Raw genomic sequence first — 15,153 nt, 5'->3', positions numbered from 1 at the left:
AAATATGGAAGACATTGAAGCAACAGAGGAAGAACAACGAAAAGGCGAAAGGGAAGCAGAGAGAGGAAGTACCAATGGCAGAAGTTCAAACAAAAGAGAATGCTGATGTTGTTGTGGAGGAGACAAATAAAGAAGATGTTCCGGAAACAGCAAAGGAGGATTGTACTAAGAAACCGATTATGTGACACCCCGCGATAAAGCGAAAATATAACTTATAAAATTCAAGTGGAAGTTTGGAAGTTTTTGAAACTTTTAAAAATTTAAAGCGCGGGTTCAATAAAATCCAAAACATAAATAAAGAATGCGGAGATAAAGTTTAAATTATACAAACGTGATAGTCAAGGTGAGGGAAAATATATCCCTCGAATGACAATACAATAAAAGGTGAGTCTAAGCAATCTTAATGAATCGACTACAAGGCCAAAGTGCTCGCTAGCTCACACATGTCTTCACCCCATGAATGCACCACTAATACCTGTCATTCATGTAAACATGAACGCCAACGATCGGTGGGGAGTAACTCAAGGTTCTCCCAGCCACAAAATGTCAAAATGAACATAATCAAGAACTAAAACAGGTAAGTCATATAAGATACTCACAAAAGATAAGAATATCAAGTTTATATTTAAACACGGCAATTAAATGAGACGGAACGAGATAGATCAACATTAGCATAATAAAGATTCAACTGATCATGTGAAACAATTAAATATTATGAAAGACAGGAATATGGTCATTTATACAAAAGCACGCATTTCAAGGACATATAATATAGATATGAGATTAGAATTCGAATCATGTGAAACAGTTAAGTAAGGGATTAACCAATGCAAATTACAAGAATAGAAACTATAGCCATTATTTGGAAAACCACTTAACAAACATTGCACGGGACGTGGCTACTAATGTCACATTCATACTTATGGCTTGCATCTCACCATAAGAACGGATGGGAACATCAATCCCGACGATCATATCGCAACTAGAGGGCTTATAGCTCACCCCTAGTATCCGATAGGACCAAGACAAACAACACAAGGCATAACTCTTACCTTGAAAGACAAATACCAATATCTATAACCATGCAAGACCTTTACTACTCATATATCAAAATATAATTCCCCTGGTAGGACGACAGTGATACTCCCAAGACTCAGTCCTAGTCTAAATCGCGGACTCTCGGGACAAAGATGGGTTCCCGATTCGACATGCGGCAGAACGGTCCGCATCCAAGACTCGAAGATAGATCGGAAATCGAGAACCCACAATCGGCAGGACAGTCCGAAAGAGGCGGAAAATATGAGCTAAACCCACAATCGGCAGGATAGTCCGAAAGAGGCGTAAAGATAAGTCAAGCAGTACGGCATAGCATAAAGGCATTATCAAAAGAACACGACTCAACCAAGCGATACGAATCAACTTGGAAAGAGACTACTAATGTGATGAGCCGATGATAATCCAAGTAAGATATTCCATGCCAACGTATATTTATGAACATGAACAATTAACCCATTTCTTCAAATACTTGTAACTTGGATAAAAATGTAATTAAATTGAAATAGCCGCTTTATATCGAGTAAAGTAAGAATTAAACTATAAATTACCCAAATGCAAGATAGATCATTTATTACTTACAAGGCATGTATAAATAGCTTGAACTCATATTATAATGAAAACATGGCATTTCAAATATAAAAATGACATAATTGAAGAACGAAATCCACAATTGTAAATCATGTAAGGAATATATAATAATGAACGGAATTTAACGAACTACATTCTATCAAGCACGAGGCCGGTTTAAATAAATCAAATACGAACTTAAATAGACACAACTAATAAACCACTCAACACGAGGCTAGGCCACGGCTCAACATGGCCATGCCTAACATGCCCATGCCTTTACCTGTGACAAGGGCCTCAATAGCCAGCCCTAGCCATAGCCCGTGCCCCACCACGCCGGCAAAGCATCGACAAAGCCGTAACGGACCACTGTACAGGCAGCCCCTGCCAAACCAAACAACCCACCATTACCACTCCAAAACAGCCTAAACTTGGGTCCTCATACACCAGTCCCAAACACCCATTTCGAGACAACTTTAAGACGAGTTCTCATGCATAAAAAGACGGAATTTTACCCATATAACAAGTAGTAACAAGCTGAATTTCACAAGTATAAATCAAGCCTATAACAGTCCCGTGAATCCTCCATTCAAAACACCTTAAGACAACACCCTCAACCACCACATATACGACTTAAAACAGCACTAACGTGCTGTCCAAAACAGTCCTAAAGACTTACACCAGCTATCCCAAAGCAACCTGCACAGAGCGACTCAGAAACAGTCCAATGCAATGACTTAAGACCGCGACAAAACAGCCATTGCAGCTGCATAAAAACAGTCCATCAAAGGAACCTGGAACCGTGCCAAACACGGCCTCATCGAGATGACCTGTAAAGGGCCTCTAACACAGGACTCACTCCGACTATGACAGGCTACTAAACACACCTTAGAGTAGGCCCCGAGCAGGCCGCATATGGTCTTATACAGCCACCACTATCGGCTGTCAAAACAGTCTATACAACTCATCTTATGATCGCCCTGCAACGAGTTTTTCACTTTGCATCAAATTAGTCCGTTACAACCATTAATTTGCGACGTAAATTTAGCACAATTAAAGTATGAATAGCAACCATTCAAATCACCCCAACGATACTCAAGACCACCGTAGAAATAGGCCATTTTTACCCCCAACAACAACCATCTTATACAAGTAACTAACCATGGAGCTAAAGACTCGATTTTTCTTCAAGTAAACACAATGAGGGAGCAAGATAAACAGCATACAAACATACATATGAAATAAACGATTCACATAAACACGAAATCTTGACATAATGTCGAGTAACCTATCACCGTTACCTTTTTGCTCTCTTAAACGACTGAGGAATCGCCCAAGGATGACCTTAAACCCAAAAATGGAAGAAATTATACCAAAATTCGAATCCCTTATAAGACTACGTTCGAAATAGGACGAAAGCTTGGCTCTTTCTTACATATAAAGAAGAAGGACAAGAAGAGGAAGCTATTGGTGCAAAAATAATGGGATTTGGTTGAGAAATAAGAGAGAAATCGGGATTTGAATGGTCGAAAAATGGTGTTTGAAGCACGTGATTGTATGTTGTTGTTCACCGAGTTTTGTTCTTTGCAGTAATCCAAAAGAAGCAAGAAATGACGGGTTGGTGTTGGGGTTGGTGAGGGAATAATAATAATAATAATAATAATAATAATAATAATAATAATAATAATAATAATAATAATAATAATAATAATAATAATAATAATAATAATAATAATAATAATAATAATAATAATAATAATAATAACAATAATAATAACAATAATAATAATAATAATAATAATAATAATAATAATAATAATAATAATAATAATAATAATATTTAAGTTAGTTGTGTTGTCGGAATTGGGTTGGTTCGAAAAGAAGTAGCTTTATAAGAGAAATGCGACGATCTTTGCTAGACGGTAATATAAGACGGAAATATCATTATTATTTTCACCTATTATTAAGATACGTAATTTTATATAAATTAAGCTTTAGAATATTCTTTTTATAAAATTTGTGCTTAAAAAGAATTAGTTAAATTAAATAATTTAAAAATACAAAATAAATTAATTAAACGGTTAGATAAATTTTAATTGTCAAAATGAGAAATTCGCGGGTGTTACAATCACCCTACCTTTTAAAAAGTTTCGTCCTCGAAACTTGAAAGTAGAAATGAAAGGTTATAAAAATAAAATTGGAATTTTGGAATCGGTAACCAAAACATTAAAAGGTTACTTAACGTAAGAATTAAAACACTTTCAAAGTCTCAAATAAAATTTTCTGACACAACCAGATTCTCATCAAAGGAACGGAAGTGCTCTCGTTGCGCATTCAAGAACATCACATTCCAAATCAAAGATAAGGTCAAAAGCAAATCATTGTATAAATCAAAAATCAAAATACTTTCAAAAACATTAATGAAGAGTTTTCAAAAGTATAAGTCTCATTCATGGAATGAAATTGCTCTTGTCGTGCACACAAGAACGCTAACTTTCCAAGTCAAAGACAAATTTAATATAAAAATCATTCGCCGACAAGCGTAGAACAAGTTATTAAACGTCTCTAATAAGGAGTTCTAACATCCTATCAACATCAAAACCAAATGAAAATAGTAATCCACTCAAGTTTTCTTTCTCAAAAGACAACTGAAAATTAAAAGACTCGTGGTTAGACTTAAGAATGAGTCAAATTCTGAAAACATAACTTTAAACTTAGACAAAGAAATCATAAATAGATCAAAGTTAATAGAAATTGGATAAAATTTAAAGAAATCTCAGGTTTAGCAACTCAAGACCATGATAAAGAAGTCTATACTCAAAGAACAAATAGGGAACTAAATCAAATTTTCATTTTCAAACCTTTAAAATAGGTAAGGTTTTGTAAGACTAACATAAATTTTTAACAACGAACCAAAATGGTAGCTTGAAATATTTAGAAATTGTATGAAAATGAAAGAACTTAGAAATCATAAATGCAAAGTACGCTAAGAGAGTTCAAACTTAACTAATCAAAAGAACTATGATGAACTTCCTAGGGATAAGAATCGAAGTCAGGTCAACAAGGATGTCAAAAATAGAGTTTCACAGGTTACGAATACCAAACTTAAAGGAGGAGCATGATGAAGCGAGGAACAGAGGTATGAACGGTAACGCTTATGGTCAAAGAAAAAGGGGAAATTAGACAGCAAGGAAACGCCAGGTACTCAAATCTCAACCACTACCTCATCCTAAACGGTTTCGAAAACTTCCTAATAAAAATCAATCTCTGAACCACATTACTTCCAAGGATTCCTCAAGATAACTTACGCTACTCTACATCTAATCTATTCCATGAAACAAGGTACTTCACCACACTTGTGATTCAACAATTCACAATCACTAAACATTCACAATGACTTCCACAAAACAAGATCAAAACTACTAACAAGGATATACTCATACCCAACAAACGTCAAAAGGAAACACCAATCTATGTATGGCCATCAACATCCTAAAGGTATATCTTTCCAAAATCACATCATAAACCTTACTTCATGTTTACTCCTAAGGTAACAACGCTAACCTACTAAGCTTTCAAATCCCAAACATGAACAACAAAGCCAAGTCCTATAACTTTAGTAACATAGGCAACTCACACTTGACACACAGAATCCACCAATCAATTATACTCACTTTATCAAGGAACTAGGTATAGGAATCACCAAGTATGTCTCATCACACTACCCCGGTCCTTCTAGCATCACAACCTCTCAAAACCAGGGTTATGGGTCGACCACAAACAATCTCCTCAAAAGTCAAATTCTTCAACCAAGGTTAACATTCCACAAAAGAAAGAGAAATATCTACAAGGCGTCAAGGGAGGATAAACAAGGAACCAAGGACAAGTTAGGAGGGTACAAAAGTAACTTCCAAGGAAAAAGAAAACAGAGTTTAGAAGAAGGATAGGCACCAAGAGATAAGGAATAAGGCAAGATACACAAAGAATAAGGAACATCTTCGAGGAAGAAAAAGCATTCTTCAAAAGGTTGAACAAACCTTCCATCTTCGGCAATAAGCACCAAGTCTTGATCGCAACGCGGGTAAGCTCACGGTCATTGATCAAAGGGTACAAAAATAATTGACAATCAACAAACATGTTAGAACCTACCACGAAGCATACACAAAGAGACTACCAACTTAGGTCCTTATTTCTACCCATATCTCATTTATTATTCAAGGTCAAGTCCAAATTTAAATTTGGGGTACACGTGTGTGCGTCGGGAGCAACATAGGCTCGATACCAATGTGACACCCGCGATAAAGCGAAAATATAACTTATAAAATTCAAGTGGAAGTTTGGAAGTTTTTGAAACTTTTAAAAATTTAAAGCGCGGGTTCATTAAAATCCAAAACATAAATAAAGAATGCGGAGATAAAGTTTAAATTATACAAACGTGATAGTCAAGGTGAGGGAAAATATATCCCTCGAATGACAATACAATAAAAGGTGAGTCTAAGCAATCCTAATGAATCGACTACAAGGCCAAAGTGCTCGCTAGCTCACACATGTCTTCACCCCATGAATGCACCACTAATACCTGTCATTCATGTAAATATGAACGCGCCACGATCGGTGGGAGTAACTCAAGGTTCTCCCAGCCACAAAATGTCAAAATGAACATAACCAAGAACTAAAACAGGTAAGTCATATAAGATACTCACAAAAGATAAGAATATCAAGTTTATATTTAAACACGACAATTAAATGAGACGGAACGAGATAGATCAACATTAGCTTAATAAAGATTCAACTGATCATGTGAAACAATTAAATAATATGAAAGACAGGAATATGGTCATTTATACAAAAGCACGCATTTCAAGGAAATACAATATAGATATGAGATTAGAATTCGAATCATGTGAAACAGTTAAGTAAGGGATTAACCAATGCAAATTACAAGAATAGAAACTGTAGCCATTATTTGGAAAACCACTTAACAAACATTCACGGGACGTGGCTACTAATGTCACATTCATACTTATGGCTTGCATCTCACCATAAGAACGGATGGGAACATCAATCCCGACGATCATATCGCAACTAGAGGGCTTATAGCTCACCCCTAGTATCCGATAGGACCAAGACAAACAACACAAGGCATAACTCTTACCTTGAAAGACAAATACCAATATCTATAACCAAGCAAGACCTTTACTACTCATATATCAAAATATAATTCCCCTGGTAGGACGACAGTGGTACTCCCAAGACTCAGTCCTAGTCTAAATCGGCGAGACTCTCGGGGACAAGATCAGGTTCCCGATTCGACATGCGGCGAACGGTCCGCATCCAAGACTCAAGACGGATCGGAAATCGAGAACCCACAATCGGCGGGACGATCCGAAAGAGGCGGAAAATATGAGCTAAACCCACAATCGGCGGGACAGATCGAAAGAGGCGTAAAGATAAGTCAAGCGATGACGGTATAGCATAAAGACATTATCAAAAGAACACGACTCAACCAAGCGATACGAATCAACTTGGAAAGAGACTACTAATGTGATGAGCCGATGATAATCCAAGTAAGATATTCCATGCCAACGTATATTTATGAACATGAACAATTAACCCATTTCTTCAAATACTTGTAACTTGAATAAAAATGTAATTAAATTGAAATAGCCGCTTTATATCGAGTAAAGTAAGAATTAAACTATAAATTACCCAAATGCAAGATAGATCATTTATTAGTTACAAGGCATGTATAAATAGCTTGAACTCATATTATAATGAAAACATGGCATTTCAAATATAAAAATGACATAATTGAAGAACGAAATCCACAATTGTAAATCATGTAAGGAATATATAATAATGAACGGAATTTAACGAACTACATTCTATCAAGCACGAGGCCGGTTTAAATAAATCAAATACGAACTTAAATAGAAAAAACTAATAAACCACTCAACACGAGGCTAGGCCACGGCTCAACATGGCCATGCCTAACAAGCCCATGCCTTTACCTGTGACAAGGGCCTCAACAGCCAGCCCTAGCCACAGCCCGTGCCCCAGCCACGCCAGGCAAAGCATGCACAACAGTCAGAACAGACCACACACAGGCAGCCCCTGCCAAACCAAACAACCCACCATTACCACTCCAAAACAGCCTAAACTTGGGTCCTCATACACCAGTCCCAAACACCCATTTCGAGACAACTTTAAGACGAGTTCTCATGCATAAAAAGACGGAATTTTACCCATATAACAAGTAGTAACAAGCTGAATTTCACAAGTATAAATCAAGCCTAAAACAGTCCCGCGAAACCTCCATTCAAAACACCTTAAGACAACACCCTCAACCACCACATATCCGACTTAAAACAGCACTAACGTGTTGTCCAAAACAGTCCTAAAGACTTACACCAGCTATCCCAAAGCAACCTGCACAGAGTGACTCAGAAACAGTCCAATGCAATGACTTAAGACCGCGATAAAACAGCCATTGCAGCTGCATAAAAACAGTCCATCAAAGGAACCTGGAACCGTGCCAAACACGGCCTCATCGAGATGACCTGTAAAGGGCCTCTAACACAGGACTCACTCCGACTATGACAGGCTACTAAACACACCCTAGAGTAGGCCCCGAGCAGGCCGCAGATGGTCTCATATAGCCACCACTATCGGCTGCCAAAACAGTCTATACAACTCATCTTATGACTGCCCAGAACAGAGTTTTCTGCTGCATCAAATTAGTCCGTTACAACCATTAATTTGCGACAGAAATTTAGCACAATTAAAGTATGAATAGCAACCATTCAAATCACCCCAACGATACTCAAGACCACCGTAGAAATAGGCCATTTTTACCCCCAACAACAACCATCTTATACAAGTAACTAACCATGGAGCTAAAGACTCGATTTTTCTTCAAGTAAACACAATGAGGGAGCAAGATAAACAGCATACAAACATACATATGAAATAAACGATTTACATAAACACGAAATCTTGACATAATGTCGAGTAACCTATCACCGTTACCTTTTTGCTCTCTTAAACGACTGAGGAATCGCCCAAGGATGACCTTAAACCCAAAAATGGAAGAAATTATACCAAAATTCGAATCCCTTGTAAGACGGCCGTTCTGAAATAGGACGAAAGCTTGGCTCTTTCTTACATATAAAGAAGAAGGACAAGAAGAGGAAGCTATTGGTGCAAAAATAATGGGATTTGGTTGAGAAATAAGAGAGAAATCGGGATTTGAATGGTCGAAAAATGGTGTTTGAAGCTTCTGTGATTGTATGTTGTTGTTTGTTGAGTTTTGTTGCGGGTAATCCGAAAAGAAGCAAGAAATGACGGGTTGGTGTTGGGGTTGGTGAGGGAATAATAATAATAATAATAATAATAATAATAATAATAATAATAATAATAATAATAATAATAATAATAATAATAATAATAATAATAACAACAATAATAACAATAATAATAATAATAATAATAATAATAATAATAATAATAATAATAATAATAATAATAATAATAATATTTAAGTTAGTTGTGTTGTCGGAATTGGGTTGGTTCGAAAAGAAGTAGCTTTATAAGAGAAATGCGACGATCTTTGCTAGACAGTAACATAAGACGGAAATATCATTATTATTTTCACCTATTATTAATATACGTAATTTTATATAAATTAAGCTTTAGAATATTCTTTTTATAAAATTTGTGCTTAAAAAGAATTAATTAAATTAAATAATTTAAAAATACAAAATAAATTAATTAAACGGTTAGATAAATTTTAATTGTCAAAATGAGAAATTCGCGGGTGTTACAGATTATTAACACAGAATTGCCAATTCTTCGGCAAACTCCTAGGAAAAGGTAAAAACAATTTACAATTGTATATACAAAAAGATAGATAGTAATTAGGACAAAGGTGTCCAGAAATAATAAATGACTGTTGGTATGGATATGCTTTACATAGGAGCTGATTCCGGAAAAGATGGTGAAGATCGTAGGAACGAGCCCGCAGTAACATACAAACGTGGTAGGATTAAGACCGTTGCAAATCCGAAGAACCGCGGTAGAGGTAGAGGAAGGAATTAGGACTACTATATTTGTTAGAACGAAGTTGTAATTAAACTAAAGGGTATGTAATGGTAGTACAAAAAGGAATTTAATGGTAACTTTTTATAATGGTAAAGTAGTGATGGCTATTTTGGATGTCATCTAACTGTTGCTAAAGTGTGATATTATTTCACGTTTGGTGTGATATTGTGTAATAGTTGCTGTGATATTGCTTCTCAATATCACACAGGGCTAAAACAATACCACACTGTTTACTTTTAAATATCACTATGGATATGGATTGTTAAATCTCACGTTGATATTGTTTTTAGAATGTTGTGATATTGTTGTGTACACAGGTTGATATTGCTTCTCAGTATCGCACAGTATGTTAAACAATATCACACAGATGACTAAACAATATCACAATATGAATATGTTAGTTTAAGTCTTACATTGACATTGTTTTCACTATGTTGTGATATTGTTGTGTACACAAGTTGATATTGTGTTAGAAAACTGCAGAAGCATATTATGAACTGCCATATTTTGACAACACACAAAACACAAGATGTGAAAATCTTAAAGCAAAAGGCATATATAGTAGTCCTGATGTAGTGATACTGTTTAGAGTAAGATGTGAAATATATAAATGTAAGGTGTGATATTGTTTCTCAGTATCACAAAATACAAAAACAAGACAATTGAGACAAATAAAATAATCAAATATTCTCCGAGTACGAGTATTTTCTATATAAAATAAAGTATAATTTATACTTTAATGAATGTTGTGGTCTATATTAATATACTAGTCATAAAGAATGTCGTCTATTTGCTGCTGCTATAATTAATGAGCGCCATCAACAAAAACTCCTTCGACCGATCAACCATCATCAGCATCATCCTCATCTGAACTACCCTGAAAATACAAAAAGGTGAAACAGTGATATTATTTTATATAAGGAGTGATATTATTTCAAATGAAGTGTGATATTGTTTCTATCTCAGAACAATTACAAACAATATCACATTCTGTTATCCTCAAGCAGTGATACTGTGTACTACAAAAGTGTGATATTATTTCTAATAAGATGTGGTATTGTTTATAAAATTACCAGGAAAATATAAAAGAAAGTTGAGACAGATGTGTTGACACATTCTGTTATCCTCAAATAATATCACATTCTGGTATCGTCAAATAGTGATACTGTTTAGTATAAGATGTGATATTATTTTAAATAACATGTGGTATTGTTTCTGACTCGTGACCATACAACATAGATAAAAAGTTTCATACATAGACTGTTCATGGTGAACATACCTTATTGTCAGCATCAGGTACAAAAGCATTAGGACAGTTACGTTTATCATGGTGAGCCATTTGTTTGCAATTACGACAAAGCCTTTTAGGCTTCTCCGCTTTAGCTATGCATTGTTGCTTTTTGGAGATCATTCTCTTCCCGCTACCCTTGTTCTTTGCCTGACGAGGTGGTAAAATCCTCACCTCAGTTAAGGAACTGCACCCAAGAAGCATCTCCAACTCCTGCTCTTTGGTCATTGACTCTGATTGCGGATTGAGTTTCACCCTGAATTGTTTAAGGGTGTCAACAAGATCAGTGATGTCCTTCGTAGACACATTCTTGAGCACACTGATGGTCGCATAGAACTCTGACCATAACTTGCACATTTCCATCTTTCGTAAATCAGTGGCATCAAAATCCTCAATTAACTCACCATGTGGACCATAAAGAGGGATCTTATGTGCATTCTTGGTCCACCGCATAAGAATGTATTTATCGGGCAAAGTGTGGACTTGTTTTCCAGAGTAAACCCAGATAATGTGTCTACAAATAATACCCTTCCTGTTGAACAACTTGCAAGAACATTCACCGTCATTCGTTAGAGAATTGTAGACGACTTGGTAGGTCTTCTGCATTCTGGCATCAGCAATACCAATTAATTCTACACCGTTTGCAGGTGGTGTGAAGCCACCAACACTAAGGGAACAAATAGAAGCAGAAGCTTCTACTTGAAAATCTGAGAAAGCAGCATTTGTATAAACCTTGGAAGCATGAGCTTCCAACTTAAGAGAAGTCGCTAATTGTGGAAGAGTATAATCATCGTCTCTATCAAGTTGTTTTTGAGTATGGCGCTGTACATCAATGACACTTTGAAACCGCATCAAGAATTCAACAAGTGTACCATGTGCATTTTCAAAACGCTTGAAAAAATTATTCTGACTCTCAGAACGTTGAGTTGTTCGTAATAGACAACCCATAGGAACATCACGAAAATAAGCTGGGATCCATTTCCTCCTTTTTCTAAACATGGTTGAGAACCAGGAATTACCGTCAAGATTATGCTCATTGACCAACTGACACCACTTTTCTTCAAATTCAAGAGGTTCTAACTCAGCATCCCAAACAATAGCATTCAAACGGCTGACAAAATCAGTCTCTCTCAAAATTGCAGGCCCAACCTTATCAGTAAGCTTTTGCATGATATGCCACATGCAATATCTGCGCTTAGCATGTTTGAAGACAAAGACGCAAACCCAGCTTTATTCCAAAGACACTGATCGGTTATTATACGGTGTGGCTCTCGCTGTCCCATAGCATCAAGGAACTTTTGAAAGACCCATGTGAACGAATCTTCATCCTCATGAAATAGCAACGCTTGAAGCAAAAAGTAATCGACCTTTTGTGGTGGTCTACGCCTTGATAAAAGGAGTGAAAAGCATACAATACTTATTCTTACTGTAAGTTGGATCGTAAGTGATGTAATCACCAAACAAAGCATAGTTTCTACGAGACTTTGCATCACACCAAAACGCACGAACCAAGCATTTACCAGAATCCACCTCATAAGCAAAGTAAAAACCTTCAGTGGTATCACGTTTATCCTCAAAATAGTTAACAAACAGTTGAGCATCCCGGTCTCCTATGAAACATTTGATATCCCTTCCAAAATTCTTAAAATCAACCAGTTGAGCTCCAACATTCTCATAGCCATCTACATATTCCTTGACATTTCTAAATGCCCTTGTTGGCCCTTGATTAACCCTTGAATGATCAATAATTGTCTTTTTATGGTAAAGATGGAGGTGTCTGTGTTTTTTTTGAAACTGTTTATTTCTAAGTGAACAAAGACGGTGATTATGCCACTCACGAAACTGAAAAACAACATAACCATCCCCATTATAGCGAAACTCAATCATAGCAGTACAACCAATCCTAGTTAATTTAGTGTTCCGATATCAAAAGGCCGAGAGTTGCCTGCTCCTTTCCACTATCTAAAACAGTAGCCTTCCTCTTACGATCTCTAAAACCTTCACGGTTGCAAACAACAAATTTATACTTCACATCACGTAAATGCAGACCTTTTTGAGAAGACTTCCTAGGTTCAAAACCACATGCTTCTGCATACACATCATAAAAACTAATAGCTTCTTCCAACGTCCCAAACAACTGGCCAATATAAGGTTTAAACTCAGGTGCAACATTCCTTGTCCACAATTCACTACCACCAGGTGTGGAGTCCAAAAGTAATTGATGCACACGAGAAGGAACAGAATGTTGTTCAACATGTGGAGTAGAACTAGATGCATCGGGTGGTTCAATCGTAACAAAGAGAAGTAAGTGAAGACTCAACAATATCATTACTATCTTTAGAGGTAATGGCAGAGACATGAAGATTATTACAGGAAGAAGAAGTTACATTACTTGTAGGATCTGGCGAGAAAAGTAAAATGTAAAATAACAAGAAAAAGTTTAAAAGATATGGACGAAAACAAAATCACACAAGTGGCTGAACAATATCACATATCCAGGAAAACAATATCACATTGTTTGGGAAAAATATCACACATGAAGATGGAAAACGATATCACAAAGAATGTTGCATGAACAATATCACACAAGTGCCTGAACAATATCACATATCCTGGAAAACAATATCACGTACTCTGGAACAAATATCACACATGAAGTTGAAAAACAATATCACAAACGTGAATATACAATGGTACATATCAACATAAACAATATCACCAGATGTAGAAAACAATATCACATATTGAGCAAAATAAGAACGTCAGTGAACAAAAAATATTTACCAAAAGTATGACGAACATGTGATTGAAAGCTGAAAGTACAAAATAAAGAGAGAATACGCAGAGATTTCAGAATACGCTGAAAGTACAAAATTAAGAAGAATAACATACCAGACATCGCAATGAAGATTGAAGACGCAGAGATTTGAGCAGGAAAACCTGGAAATCAAACAAAAACGTACCGAATTTGAAGGAAGCACAAAATTAAATTGAAAATAACAAATAAATAAGAACAAACAGAGTAAGATAAGAACGAAGGCGAAACATAAGGACGAAAAACGGCAATTACGTACCTGAACAAAGGAAATAATTGGAATAATATGATAATTATGAAGAATGAGCAGCAAAACCTGGAAATAAAACAAAAACGTACCGAATTTTAGGAAACACAAAATTAAATTGAAAATAACAAACAAAAGCAAGATGAAATTCAATTATAGAAACGAAAGAAGAACAAAGAGAGTAATGTTAGGACGAATTCGAAATTTAGGGACGAAAAACGCCAATTACGTACCTGAACAAACGAACTAATTGGAATAATATGATAATCGTGAAGAATGACGACGAAAAACGGAGATGACGCCTAAATTCTAGGGTTTTCCAGCTCAACAATGGAGGAAGAAGCTACAGTAGAGATAGAAGTTGAAGGGAGAAGAAGAAAAAGGAGGAAATAACGGTATTGCTGTAAAAAGTAGTTTATATAGGCAACTGTTAAATTACAAATTTGCCCTTCCTTGTTTCCACCCTAAATACCTATCATAGTATTAATCCTCAATCCTCAAATATATAACTAATACTCACATGATCTCATTCCTATATATATATATATATATATATATATATATATGGGTCTGATTTTTCGTGATATTTTATTGAAGAACTTGTGATATTGTATTCACAAATCCTCAATCCTCAAATATTTAGGAGTTCTCACCGGATCTTGACTCTATATATATATATATATATATATATATATATATATATATATATATATATATATATATATATATAGAATTAGGATCGCATGAGTCCACCCTATCTTTTTGAGTCCGTGAGTCCATGATACAATATCAAACGTTATATTAAACAATATCACAGCTTATACTCCAAAAAAAATCGTGATATTGTTTTGTAATATAATATCACCCGTTATGCTACACAATATCACAGTTTACAGTATCACACCTTATACTAAACAATATCACAGCTGAAGAAAAAAGTTGTTGAAAAAAAAACTTCGAAAAAAAAAATCGTGATATTACTTTGTAATACAATATCACGCGTTATACTAAACAATATCACAACTTACCAAAAAAAAAAAAAAAAAACTTTTTTGAAAAAAAAATTTTGAAAAAAAAATT

The 15,153-nt window shown here is 35.5% G+C and overlaps 1 long non-coding RNA gene across 1 annotated transcript; it reads right to left on the bottom strand.

Moving 5' to 3' along the window:
• Window positions 1–10,485: 10,485 nt before the first annotated feature.
• Window positions 10,486–14,159, bottom strand: LOC141634361 (uncharacterized). Its single transcript, XR_012539089.1, has 3 exons — window positions 14,086–14,159; window positions 13,904–13,951; window positions 10,486–10,600 (listed from the first exon to the last, which is right to left on the bottom strand). It is a non-coding gene; the product is annotated as an uncharacterized LOC141634361 (long non-coding RNA).
• Window positions 14,160–15,153: the final 994 nt, after the last annotated feature.

Source organism: Silene latifolia, chromosome Y (assembly GCF_048544455.1).
Source record: "Silene latifolia isolate original U9 population chromosome Y, ASM4854445v1, whole genome shotgun sequence".
NCBI lineage: Eukaryota > Viridiplantae > Streptophyta > Magnoliopsida > Caryophyllales > Caryophyllaceae > Silene > Silene latifolia.
Note: the sequence above shows the minus strand (reverse complement) of the source record. Positions and strands in the feature narration are given on the sequence as shown.